This window comes from Momordica charantia (assembly GCF_013281855.1).
Source record: "Momordica charantia cultivar OHB3-1 chromosome 9 unlocalized genomic scaffold, Mcharantia_2.0 BLBB01000009.1, whole genome shotgun sequence".
In the NCBI taxonomy this organism is placed as follows: Eukaryota; Viridiplantae; Streptophyta; class Magnoliopsida; order Cucurbitales; family Cucurbitaceae; genus Momordica; species Momordica charantia.
In genome coordinates, this window is record NW_028275167.1 from 18,317,374 (window position 1) to 18,330,967 (window position 13,594).

Below are 13,594 nucleotides of genomic sequence, written 5' to 3' on the forward strand. Positions count from 1 at the left end.
ACCGTTTTACTTGCTGTATTTTCTTCAATATGTCTTTCTAAATTCCCGTCTCTAGCCCGGTTATGGATAGTTAGCCTTTTATGTCTAAAAAGGGTTGCTAAGAGGTAGTGTTTTTGCTTTCCATTCATTGCTCAACGTGTTTTCCCAAAAAGTTAGGATTTAGAGAAGGCCACTGTAAGTCTTAACAAGTCAATACTGAAAAGGTTGCTTATTTGCATTGTTGAGTGGTTAAATCGAGGAGAGGAGCGCCTTAGACATAAGGGTTCCGCTTAAGTAGCCTAGACATAGGACCTTAACCCGAGGTTGCGACTATTTCCATCCTAAAACTAAGATATATCTCATAATAGACATATTAGGGAATGTCTTAGGACTTTGAACTTGCTTAGACATAAGTAAAGTGAGAAGCGTAGTCGTTAGTTTCTAAAGTAAAATGTATATTATCCTTAGCATGTCCTTGATTCTTTGTTGGCTAACTTGAAGTAAATCGGGCTAGGTTTTATTATTATTAGTCCAAATACCAAATCCAAAACCATTATTTGTGACTACTTCCCATTTTACAAGAATCACTCATTTCAACATTCACTATTCTTTAAAACTTCAGAGTTTGGAAATTATTAGAAGTCCTTGAGGATCGATACTTGGATACTCCATCCATTTTATATTACTCTGACAGGTGTGCGCTTGCATCTATATAATTGTTACCACGCTTAGTGCGTGCGTTCAGCATAAACACCCAGTCAAGTTTTTGGCGCCGTTGCCGGGGACTTTAGTTTTAAAATTATTTTCAAATTCTTTTAGTTTTTATTTTTGTGAATTGTTGTTGGGTGTAATTTCCATCCACCGTTTTTGTTCTATATTTTTGGTCGTCTATCTCACAAGGGTAAGTTAAAGTGCATGAGCACAAGATCTTTTCTTCTACCCCTTGACCCTGAGATTGAGCGGACCCTTCGAAAAACTCGAAAGGAGCAAAGACTTCGAAAACAACTAGAAAAGCAAAAAGAGAGACAAGGTGAAATCAGTCCTGAAAGTGAGGTAGAGAGTACGAGCACATCAATGGCAGATATTCCACCTCGTGATCCGGTTGATCCACCTGCTGTTAACGGTAATATGAGGGATCATGCGAGAAATGATGAATTCAACCATATCCAGATGGCGGACAACAGAGACGTGGCAATGCGAGAATATGCCGCCACGGCTTTTCAGAACTTTGATTCAGGGATAGTCAACCCTATTCCAGCCCACGCAAACTTTGAGCTTAAACCAATGATGTTCCAAATGTTGCAGACAATTGGACATTTTGGAGGGCAGGAACATGAGGATCCACATGATCATCTGAAATCATTCATTCAAATTGCAAATGCATTTCGATTACCTGGTATAACAGACGATGCTCTGAGACTAACACTTTTTCCATTTTCTTTGAAGGACCAAGCTAGAGCATGGCTCAATGCATTTCCACCGGGATCCATCACCACATGGGGGTCGTTAGTGGAGAAGTTCTTAACAAAATTCTTCCCACCTACTCGCCACGCTGATATCAGAGAGGAGATCATCTCCTTTAGACAGTATGATCGTGAACCTGTTCACGAGGCGTGGGAGAGATTTAAAGAACTAATCAGGAAATGTCCGAACCATGGCTTGCCGGCATGCATCCAGATAGAACATTTCTTTAGAGGTTTAGATCATCCTACTAAGATGATGCTAAACAATGCTGCCAACGGAGCCTTTACAAAGAAGACATTCAACGAGATAGTTGACATCCTAAATGACTTAGCTTCACACAACGAACTATGGTGTTCGCAAAGATCTAGGGCAGCACCAAAGAAGAAAGATCCAGCTGGAGTTTTGGCTCTGGACATTGCGACCTCGATGCAAAAAGAGATGGTTACAATGAACCAGAGGCTAAAAGAGATGGCATTGGGAATAAAAAATCCATTAGCCACGCCGATACAACCTGTGCAGTCGGATTATTGCACTCCTGCCCCTGTTTGCCAAGTCAACGATCTCATTTGTTCATTTTGCAGTGAAAACCATATTTATGATAATTGTCCACATAACCCTGCTTCTGTTTTTTATGTAGGACATGGGAACAATAGGAACTTTAACCCATATTCGAACACCTACAACCCAGGTTGGAGGCACCACCCTAATTTCTCATAGGGAGGACAAGGAGGTTCGAGCGGTTTTAATCAAGGGCAGAGCCAACAGAACAAGCAGCCCTATGTTCCACCTACACAGCAATACATCCCACCACCGCAACAGCAGTACAATCAGAGAACACAGACTCCACCAGTTCAAAATAACAACTCAAATCTTGAGAATATGATGAAGGAGTACATGGCCCGAACCGACGCAGTGATACAATCCCAAGCGGCATCAATGAGGAATTTTGAGACCCAATTGGGACAGCTCGCCAATGAATTGAAGAATAGACCACAAGGTTCTTTTCCAGGCCATACTGAATTACCAAGACGAGAAGGGAAAGAACAGTGCAAAGCTGTCACCCTCAGGAGTGGACTGGCGTATGATGGACCAACAATGCCAACAACAAATGTACAGATTCCGTCCACTGAACCAATTGTAAAGATACCAGAAAATCCAACAACACCAGAAAAAGAAAATATTAGAAAAGGTAATGAGGACACCTCGAGTGTTCCTCCACAGGTACAGCCTTCTTTTACCCCTACTCCCCCGTTTCCACAAAGATTAGTTAAGAAAAATAATGATTCCCAGTTTAGAAAATTTTTAGATATTTTAAAACAACTGCATATAAATATACCATTAGTAGATGCTCTAGAACAGATGCCAAATTATGCTAAGTTTTTGAAAGATATAGTTTCTAGGAAGAAAAAAATAGGAGAGCATGAACTGGTAGCCATGACAAAATGTAGTAGTGAGGCTGTAGGCAGCCCGCTACCCATGAAATGTAATGATCCTGGCAGTTTTACCATTCCATGTTCCATAGGAGGAAAAAACTTAGGTAGGGCATTATGTGATCTAGGCGCTAGCATTAATCTTATGCCATTATCAGTTTTCAAATCTTTAGGCATAGGAGAAGCTAGACCTACTACGGTTACCCTCCAACTAGCAGATAGATCTATCATAAGACCTGAGGGAAAGATAGAAGATGTTTTAGTCCAGGTGGACAAATTCATTTTCCCTGCGGACTTTATCATTCTAGATTGCGAGGCAGACTTAGACGTTCCCATTATTTTGGGAAGACCATTTCTAGCCACTGGGGATACAGTTTTTAATGTGAGGAAGGGAGAAATTACAATGAGGGTAAATAATGAAGAAGTTAAATTTAACGTTCTAGACGCCATGAAATTACCAGGAGACTTTGAAGAGTGCTCTGCTATAAATAGCTTGAATCCTGTTATGTTTGATGAGTTTTATGACTTATTAGTTACAGAGATTGAAGAAGAGCTTGATAAGATAGCAGAAGGACCAGAAGATGTGGCTAATCCTATTGAAAAAATACAAAAAGAAGAATGCAAGTCGTTACTTCCGTCCATAGTGGAACCACCCACGTTGGAGCAGAAGCCATTGCCGTCGCATTTGAAATATGCGTATCTAGGGGATAACGACACTTTACCAGTTATTATAGCTTCCAATTTATCACCTACTAATGAATATTCTTTATTGCAGATTTTGGAGAAGCACAAAAAGGCCATTGGATGGACGATAGCAGATATCCGAGGGATAAGCCCAGCCTTTTGCATGCACAAAATTCTATTGGAAGAAGATGCTAAAAACTCTATTGAGAGTCAAAGGCGGTTGAACCCGAAGATGAAAGAGGTTGTAAGGAAAGAAATTCTTAAATTGCTTGACGCCGGTGTTATATACCCAATATCCGACAGCAGCTGGGTAAGCCCAGTACAGTGTGTACCAAAGAAAGGGGGTATAACCGTGGTGGCCAACGAGGAGAATGAGCTCATCTCAACCCGAACTGTGAGTAGGTGGAGAGTTTGCATTGACTATCGCAAACTCAATAAGGTAACAAAGAAAGACCATTTTCCTCTCCCGTTTATTGACCAGATGCTCGACCGTCTGGCAGGTAAGGATTTCTATTATTTTTTAGATGGATATTCGGGTTATAATCAAATTACTATTGCTCCAGAAGACCAAGAGAAGACAACATTTACGTGTCCGTATGGTACGTTCGCTTTTAGGCGAATGCCCTTTGGACTATTCAATGCACCCGCGACTTTTCAGAGGTGTATGATGGCCATCTTCTCTGACATGGTAGAAAATATTCTAGAAGTTTTTATGGATGACTTTTCTATTTTTGGAAATTCTTTCGACGCTTGTTTAGTTAATTTGGAGAGAGTATTGGAGAGATGTGAACAAACAAACCTAGTCCTAAATTGGGAGAAGTGTCATTTCATGGTACAAGAGGGTATTGTTTTGGGTCACAAAATTTCCAAGCAAGGAATAGAGGTAGACCACGCTAAGATAGACATCATTTCAAAGCTACCTCCTCCTACAAATGTCAAAGGGATTAGAAGTTTTTTAGGGCATGGGGGATTTTACCGCCGCTTTATAAAAGACTTTGCTAAAATTTCTAAACCCTTGTGTCAATTGTTAGAACATGATAGACCATTTGTTTTTTATGATGACTGTTTAAAATCATTTGAAATGTTGAAAGTTGCTCTAAGTTCAGCTCCTATAATTATCGAACCTAATTGGGATTTACCTTTTGAGCTCATGTGTGATGCCAATGATTATGCAATAGGAGCTATGTTAGGACAACGTAAAAACAAGATCTTGCATCCTGTGTATTATGCTAGTAAGACTCTGACTGGTGCACAACTCAATTACACTACTACTGAAAAGGAACTGTTAGCAGTTGTGTTCGCCTTTGATAAGTTTAGGTCTTACATGATAGGCACATAAGTCATTATTTTTACTGACCATTCTGCTTTAAAATATTTATTTGCTAAAAAAGATGCTAAACCACGTTTGATACGGTGGATTTTGTTACTTCAAGAGTTTGATATTGAAGTTAGGGACAGGAAGGGTACTGAAAACCAAGTTGCTGATCAGCTGTCTAGATTGGAATCCCCGCTCTGTGATGATGGAACTGTTATACGTGAACAGTTTATTGACGAGCAACTCTTGCGAGTTGATTCTGTTCCGTGGTATGCCGATATAGCAAATTATTTGGTAAGTCGAATAGTTCCTTATGAGTTCAACAAGCAACAGGTAAAGAAATTTCTAAATGAAGTTCGATGTTATCGTTGGGATGAGCCTTTTTTATATAAGCTAGGACCTGACAATATCTTACGCAGGTGTGTCGCAGAAGAAGAGCACGAGGCGATATTAGACGCTTGTCATATGTCTCCATATGGAGGACATTTTGCAGGACACAAAACCGCAGCCAAAGTTTTGCAAAGTGGGTTCTTTTGGCCCACTTTGTTCAAAGATGCACATAAGTTTGCCCAGGTTTGTGACAAATGCCAACGGACAGGTAATATATCTAAACGCCACGAAATGCCTCAAACCCCGATCCTGGAGATTGAAATATTTGATGTGTGGGGTATAGATTTTATGGGTCCATTTCCATCTTCTAATGGTAAGCTTTATATATTGTTAGCAGTAGATTATGTTTCGAAATGGATAGAAGCCATTGCAACTGCTACCAATGATTCCAAAGTTGTCATTCGTTTTCTGCAAAAGCACATTTTTACGCGTTATGGAACCCCGCGTTGTCTGATAAGCGATGAGGGGGCTCATTTTGTGAATAGGTCTATGCAAAAGTTGCTGACTAAATACAATGTGCGTCATAGGGTTGCAACAGCATATCATCCTCAGTCGAATGGGTTAGCCGAAATATCTAATAGGGAGATAAAAAACATTTTAGAAAAAACTGTAAATCTTAACCGTAGGGATTGGTCTTTTAAGCTTGATGATTCACTTTGGGCATATAGGACAGCATTTAAGACTCCCCTCGGCATGTCCCCCTATAGGCTAGTTTTTGGAAAAGCATGTCATTTGCCTCTTGAGCTAGAATATAAAGCATTTTGGGCTACTAAGAAATTAAATTTTGATTTGTTGACTGCAGGTGAAGCGAGGAAGTTACAATTGTTGGAATTAGAAGAACACAGGCACTTTTCTTATGAGAATGCTAAGTTGTTTAAGGAAAAAACTAAATAGTGGCATGATAGACGTCTTCGGCTGAACAATCTTCAAGAAGGTGATCTGGTTCTGTTATTCAACTCTAGGTTGAAACTTTTCCCTGGAAAACTTAAGTCTAGATGGTCTGGTCCCTTTCAAATTTTTAAAGTCTACCCATATGGGGCAGTGGATCTAGTTGACTCTAAGGGAAATGTTTTTAAAGTAAATGGGCAGAGACTTAAGCCGTATTTTGGAGAACCAGTGGATAGAGGAAAAACCTCTATTCAACTTTCAGGTCAATAAATTTTTGCGAAAAATGTTTTTTTCCTTCTTATCCGTTTTTGAAAGAACAAAAGTAAAGGAAGGAAGTCTTTGTATCTTGTATTTTCTTTTTGTTTAATTATAAAGTTTTTCTTATTAAGAGAATGTTTGTGAAAACGTTGAAAAAAAAGAAAAAAAGAAAACGTTGAAAAAAAAAAGAATTATGCAGGCGCCTGGCGCCTGCCCTGTTTTTCCAGCATTTCGAAAACTCTCAGGTTCGAGAAGTCGTGCAACATATCTACAACTTAAGGGCTTCATTGGATTTTGCGGTTTTACCTTCATGGCCTCCAGCGCTAGCTGCTATCCTTGGTCATCCATCTCCCAGCACTGACACTGATCCTAGTCCACAACCTCCGACTTCATGAAGGGGAGGTTCCTTCTTTGCTATTTTTTGTGTTTTCTTCTTTTGGTTAATGACGTAGTTTCCATATTCTAGCATTACTACGCATGTTTTTTTTGTATTGATTATGTTTCGAGCTCAGTTGAAGCATGAATAAATTAGTATCGTTTATCTTCTGATCACTTAAAGTATGCATTCACTTAACCTTAGTTTAGCTTTTCACATGCCTATTTTGAAGCATCTGTGCTGTGCATGTGATTTCATGTCGATGATGATTATAAGAGATTGTTGAGTTTTCTGTTCTATGCCTGACTAAGCTTTGAGCTATTTCCTTTGTTTATGTGATAAACTCATTTTCTTTTATGTCTTTTTGATCTTTACAGACTTTAAGCTTTTTCTTTGCCCCTATATAGGAAGTCCTTGTCCTTTTTACTGTTAAGCATTTTTTCATCTGATGCAAAAGTCTTTTCCCAGTGAGGACACTGTCTCTCTTAAGTTTGGGGGGGACAGTCGTTGTGTCAGTCGTTGTTTCAGAAAGATAAGGTGTTATTTATATTTGAAAAATCATGCTATTTTCTTTTGAAAAAGAGTCAGTTGGAAAAACAAATGCTATTAAAAAAAGAAAGTGTTGAAAAGAAAAAAAAAACACAACAAACAATAAAAAAAATTGCAAAAGAGTAAAAAGAGTCTTGTTGAGAGAAAATAAGAGTGGGGAAAAGACTTGTGTTAGAAAGAAAAGAGCGGTAAAAACAATGAGAGTTAAAGAAAATGTATTTATGATTCCCGAGTCCTACTGTAGACACCCATTTAGTTTTAGGTTGGGTGTTGACTTTGAAAATAGCAGTAAAGATGGTGATAAGTGACTTCGTGTTTCTCATTGTCGTCGTTTTATGACCTAGCTGTTAGTTCAAAGTCTTTCTACGAGTAGCTGTGGTTGAAACCGATGTTAGTGTGTGGAAACCTCAGGGGCTAGTAGCCGGTCTGTCAGACGTAAAAGTCTTAGTGTAAGGAGGGAGTGTGCAGATTCCTTAGGGGTATTTGAAAACGTTTTCTGTTTTTGAAAGAGAAAAAATATTTTGAAAGAAAAAGTTTTTATCATTTCAAACTTGGTTTATAGTGACTAAGTTTACAAAGGCAATAGAATGGTAGGCTTTGACATCTTTTCCCTGAGACAATTTATGATTGAACATCTCGGTTGCTTTTGCTTTTCCTTGTCCATGTGTTAGAAAGCTGATTAAAGTTGCTAAGTTTTGCTTGAGGACAAGCAAAAAGTTAAGTTTGGGGGTGTGATTACGCTTGTTTACATGCGTAAAAAGAAGGTTTTAGATGCTGTTTTTACAATGTTTCAGCTTTGTTTCGGATTTTTCTCGATCGCTTGAGTTCCAATTCATGCAAAATTCATATATTATGGTTTGTGGTTGGCTTATATTGTATTTATGACATTTTAGGACCATTTGGGAGTGCAAATTAATCAAAAGAAGCAAAAAGACGGAAAAACCATCATGGGAGGCGCCAGGCGCCTGGGAAGCCTGCAGAAAAACTGTTTTTCTTCCAACTTTGCCCTTAATGAAACGCGTCTTCCAATGCGTTTTGGTGGTTCCAACCGATGCATACGTGTAGAAGAAGTGTTCCACTATCAGTTTGAGCACGATTTGGTCAGTCAAAAGAGTTGGAAATGGGTGATTCACCATCGTTTTAGGACCTACCTAAACAATTCTGCACAGCTATAAATTCCAGCAACTTCTCCACCAAATTCATCAAGCCTTGCTTCCTTCTCTTGATCATTTTTAGTGTTTCTTTGTTGCTTTCTAAGTACTTTTGAGTTGCTTTCATTAGTTGCTTTTGGTTTTTAAATCCCGAGTACTTTACATTCTTTTATTGAGCTTTGTTTTGTTTCCATTTGTACTTAGTTATTTACTACTTATTCAAATATATAAAAATCTAGCACTTTGCTTATCTTCCCTTTGCCTTTACTTTATTTTTAGTTAAGAGAGTTGTGTTTTTGGATGAAAGAGCACGTGACACTCTCCCTTGCTTGAAAGAGAAGGGCGAAGCTCTCAATCCCGATAAAAACTCTCCGTTAGTTAACTTTTGTTTCTCACACATGCATTCCACATTCAACCGTTTTACTTGCTGTATTTTCTTCAATATGTCTTTCTAAATTCCCGTCTCTAGCCCGGTTATGGATAGTTAGCCTTTTATGTCTAAAAAGGGTTGCTAAGAGGTAGTGTTTTTGCTTTCCATTCATTGCTCAACGTGTTTTCCCAAAAAGTTAGGATTTAGAGAAGGCCACTGTAAGTCTTAACAAGTCAATACTGAAAAGGTTGCTTATTTGCATTGTTGAGCGGTTAAACCGAGGAGAGGAGCGCCTTAGACATAAGGGTTCCGCTTAAGTAGCCTAGACATAGGACCTTAACCCGAGGTTGCGACTATTTCCATCCTAAAACTAAGATATATCTCATAATAGACATATTAGGGAATGTCTTAGGACTTTGAACTTGCTTAGACATAAGTAAAGTGAGAAGCGTAGTCGTTAGTTTCTAAAGTAAAATGCATATTATCCTTAGCATGTCCTTGATTCTTTGTTGGCTAACTTGAAGTAAATCGGGCTAGGTTTTATTATTATAAGTCCAAATCCCAAATCCAAAACCATTATTTGTGACCACTTCCCATTTTACAAGAATCACTCATTTCAACATTCACTATTCTTTAAAACTTCAGAGTTTGGAAATTATTAGAAGTCCTTGAGGATCGATACTTGGATACTCCATCCATTTTATATTACTCTGACAGGTGTGCGCTTGCATCTATATAATTGTTACCACGCTTAGTGCGTGCGTTCAGCATAAACACCCAGTCAACGCGTGGCGACTTCCTATTCGTGGGAAAATATAACCGTTGCGGTAGATTTATCGTCGGAATATTCAAATATTACGACACTTCGGATCTTAGGGAGGATCTTAGTCGCTCGTTGATTACACGTGTACGGTGGGGAAATTTTTCCGACGGGCTATAAATGCCCCCAATCCTTCAAGTCATACCTTACATTCCCTGAATTCTTGGAGTTCGATCTGAAGGCAGCTCGAACCCTTGGTAGGTTGGTCTCTTCCCTCACTTTCTCTTTCGAACGTAGTTGCCATGTCGTCCTCTTTTAGCAGCAACATAGGATCCGATAAGGATTTAGCTCGTAGGTTAGAGTCCGAGCTCGAGGAGATAGAAAACTTTAGATTCTCCGATGACGGGGAGGATAGTGACGCCTCCACCTCGGGTCAGGGTTTGGAATACCCTTCTAGGATACCTGAGCACTACCTCGGATCCCTTCGTAGGGGGTTCGCTATCCCTGAGAACATCCTCCTCAGGATTCCGGAGGAGGGGGAGAGAGCTGACAATCCTCCAGAGGGATGGGTCACTCTCTACTTCAAAATGTTTGAGTACGGCCTCAGACTTCCCCTTCACCCTTTTGTCCAAGAATTTCTCTTCCGAACTGGGTTGGCTCCGGCTCAAGTGGCCCCCAATGGGTGGGGTGTCATTTTCGCTTTGGCCATCCTTTTTTGGCTACGAGCTCGGGATAGTGAAGAGGTCGAGCTGTTGGACGTAGACCAGCTCCTCGCGTGCTTCGAAGCGAAAAGGATAGCTAAGAAGCCTGGTCAGTTCTATATGTGCGCAAGGAAAGGTGCAGGCGGTATAGTTAAGGGGCCGACCTCCATCAAGGGATGGGTGAGGAAGTGGTTCTACGCTTCTGGGGAATGGCTTGCAAAGGATGAGTCAGGTCGTTCCTTCTTTGACGTCTCCACTAGGTTTGGGAACCTAGGTACGGAGTAGTTCTTCCTTTTTGTGATTTTCTTTTCTGTCATTCAGGTCTAACTCGGATTTTATCTTCGTGCAGTTTCAATCCGACCAGTCCCCGAGCTTATGCAAGCCTCCTTCGACACGTTGAAATATTACAAGGAGCGCTTTCCGAGGGGTAGGAAGGTCGGAACCTTGGTGACCGACAAGCTGCTGCATGAGTCCGGGCTGCTAGATTACAACCCCGCTGTTTGTCCCATTGAATCCTCAAGGCCGAACTCCGAACTTGGTATGCCGAGCTTGCTTCCCTCCCTTTTTCCTCTATCCTTGTGTTGACCCCTGTTTTATTTTACAGCCATGGTTTGCGGATTTGCAAGCAACGTGAAGCGCAAGTCCAAGGGCCGAGCCCATGCTCTTGAGGCCGCCCAGAGTTCGAAACCTGCCACTCCTACTGTGGTAGGGCCTGCCTCGGAAGATCCAGCCCCGGTGATCGAGCTGGAGTCTTCTGGGTGTCCTTCGAGGGAGAAGCGCCCAGGGATCAGACCGAGGCGGTGGACGCCTTGCCCTTGGGCGAGGAGGTGAGGGAGGAAATCCGTCTGAAGCGAAGGAAGAAGAAGAAGAAGACGACCTCCCTGTTGGAGGTCGGAGCTCGTGGGGTCTTGCCTGCGAGCTTCGCAGATCGGGTGGACGATCCTGAGGCCAGGATAGGCGGGACGTCCGACGTGACGGCACGGTTCAGAGTCCAGCCGTCAAGTTCTGGGGTGAGAGACCAGGTGTCCCGCATCTCGGCCGCAAGTTTGGACCGCTGCCTAAGGAGGGCGTCCAAATTTGTGAGCGACCCAGGGTCCGTTCTGCAGAGGACCATCGACTATGCCGCTGAGGTAAGATTGGTGTTTTTGCTCGATTTACCTAACAAGTAGCTCGGTCTAACTTCTTTTTCTTACCTTTCCTCAGGCGTTCGTTGCTTCCATTCAATCGGCTCTGGCCGTGAAGGCCGAGCTGGATGGGAGCGAAGGAGAAAGAGGAGTTCTCTGGTGCCTTGGAGGCTGCTTCCTCCACCATGAAGGATGAGCTGCTGAAGGCTCACTCTGAGGTGGAAATTTTGAAGGCCGAGGTGGAGACCAAGGTCGAGCTGCTGAAGAAGGAAGAAGACAGACGCAAGGCCCAGCTCCAAGCTGCCCATGCTATCACTAGGGCCTTGGAGAAGGAGAAGTTCCAACTCCTGAAGGAGAAGGACGACATGCTCCAGGCACTTGAAGCGAAGGATAAGGAGCTGAAGCATGCGACTGCCGAGCTGGAGACGGCAAAGGAGCGTCTCAGCAATGGAGTCCTATTGGAGGAATCGTTTAGGCAACATCCTGACTTCGATGGATTTACCAAAGACTTCTCTGACGCGGGCTTCAAGTTCCTCATGAAGGGCATTGCTTCCGACATGCCTGACCTTCAGATCGATCTCAGTGGTCTGAAAAAGAGGTATGCCGAGCAGTGGGCGTCTGGGCCTGGCGGCACCCCTGGCCCCCAAGCGTTGGTGAATAAGTATGTCAGAGATCTGGACTCTGACGACTCTGATCTCGAAGGGGACCAGGTCGGCACCACACAGGAGGGCGCTCCTCAGGCGGGCTCTTAGGCGATCATCCTTCATGAGGCCTTTCTCTGTCTTTCTTCTCTTCTCTTTTGTTTGTAAATGTCAAGGCAGAGCTGCAAGGTCTATAAGCCTTGGCTCTACTCTTCATTCAATAAAGAGGCTCCCATTTGTTTTTACTTTGTCATCGGCAACATCTTTCCTTTGCCTTTTCTTTGAACTGCAGCCAATGTCACCTCGCACCTCTTACTTTTGAGGTCGCGCCTTCAATTATAATTTGAAAGTTCGAATTTGAATCTCTGTCTAGCATTCAATGCATTGCACCAACTCTGGATTTTTAACATCGCACCCTTAACTTAAAAACGTTAAATGGCTAAAATCCTAAGTCCTTAGCTATTCTTCACATCGCTCCTCGTACGCTCAAGTTCGGAGGCTTGACCATTTTGAACTTTCCACATCGTCCCTTTATCTTGAAGGTTTGATTTCAAAGTTCATCAGTGGTTTTAACATCGCACCTCGTACCCTTAGGTTTTGGAGGATTAAACTTTAACCGACTGCTGGAATGTGACCGCGTGGGAGTCCGTGGCCCCCATTTAATTTCTGGTCGAACTCGGAATAATGAAATTAAATCATCACATTTATTCCGATCATAATTCTTTTGAAACAGTGTTTACAGATCCATTGAAAACCCTTCTGGCATTTCAAGGATAATAACGCTTCAGGTGCTCCGCGTTCCACGGGTGCGCGAGGACGTCTCCTTTCAGATCGACCAATACGTACGTCCCAGGTCGGACTATGCCCTTGACCTCAAACGGGCCCTCCCAGGTCGGATCAAGGGCACCCACATGGGTTTGGACCCTCCTCAATACCAGATGTCCGACCTGAAAGGTCCGAGGTCGAACGCGGGCGTTGTAATGTCTGGCCATTCTGCCCTGATATTCTGCCAGGCGTAGCTGGGCCATTGCTCTTCTTTATTCCAACAAGTCGAGGTTGAGGAGCAGCTCTTCCTCATTTGCCGTAGGCTCGTAATGCTCTACTCTGTCAGATGGCATGCCGATCTCAACCGGGACTACAGCTTCGGAGCCGAAGGCCAAGGAGAACGGGGTCTCACCCGTCGATTCTCTTTGGGTGGTCCGGTACGACCATAGAACATCTGGTAGCTCCTCGGCCCACCTACCTTTCTTGGAGTCCAGTCTAAGTTTGATGCCTCGCTTGATGATCTTGTTCACTGCCTCCACCTGCCCATTTGCTTGCAGATGTGCGGGGGACGAGCTAAGGTGACTTATGCCAAGCTTGCTGCAAAAGTCTTTGAACTTGGCGTTGTCAAACTGCTTCCCATTGTCTGTCACAATAGCCTGCGGTATACCAAAGCGACATATGATATTTGTCCATACGAAGGACGTGGCTCTGGATTCCGTTATGTGGGAGAGCGCCTCGGCCTCGGCCCA

At 42.5% G+C, this 13,594-nt stretch overlaps 1 non-coding gene across 1 annotated transcript; it reads right to left on the reverse strand.

Annotated features, from left to right (window-relative positions):
- Positions 1 to 1,533: 1,533 nt before the first annotated feature.
- Positions 1,534 to 1,640, reverse strand: LOC148209123 (small nucleolar RNA R71). The gene has a single exon (XR_015787547.1). It is a non-coding gene; the product is annotated as a small nucleolar RNA R71 (small nucleolar RNA).
- Between the last annotated feature and the right edge of the window lie 11,954 nt (positions 1,641 to 13,594).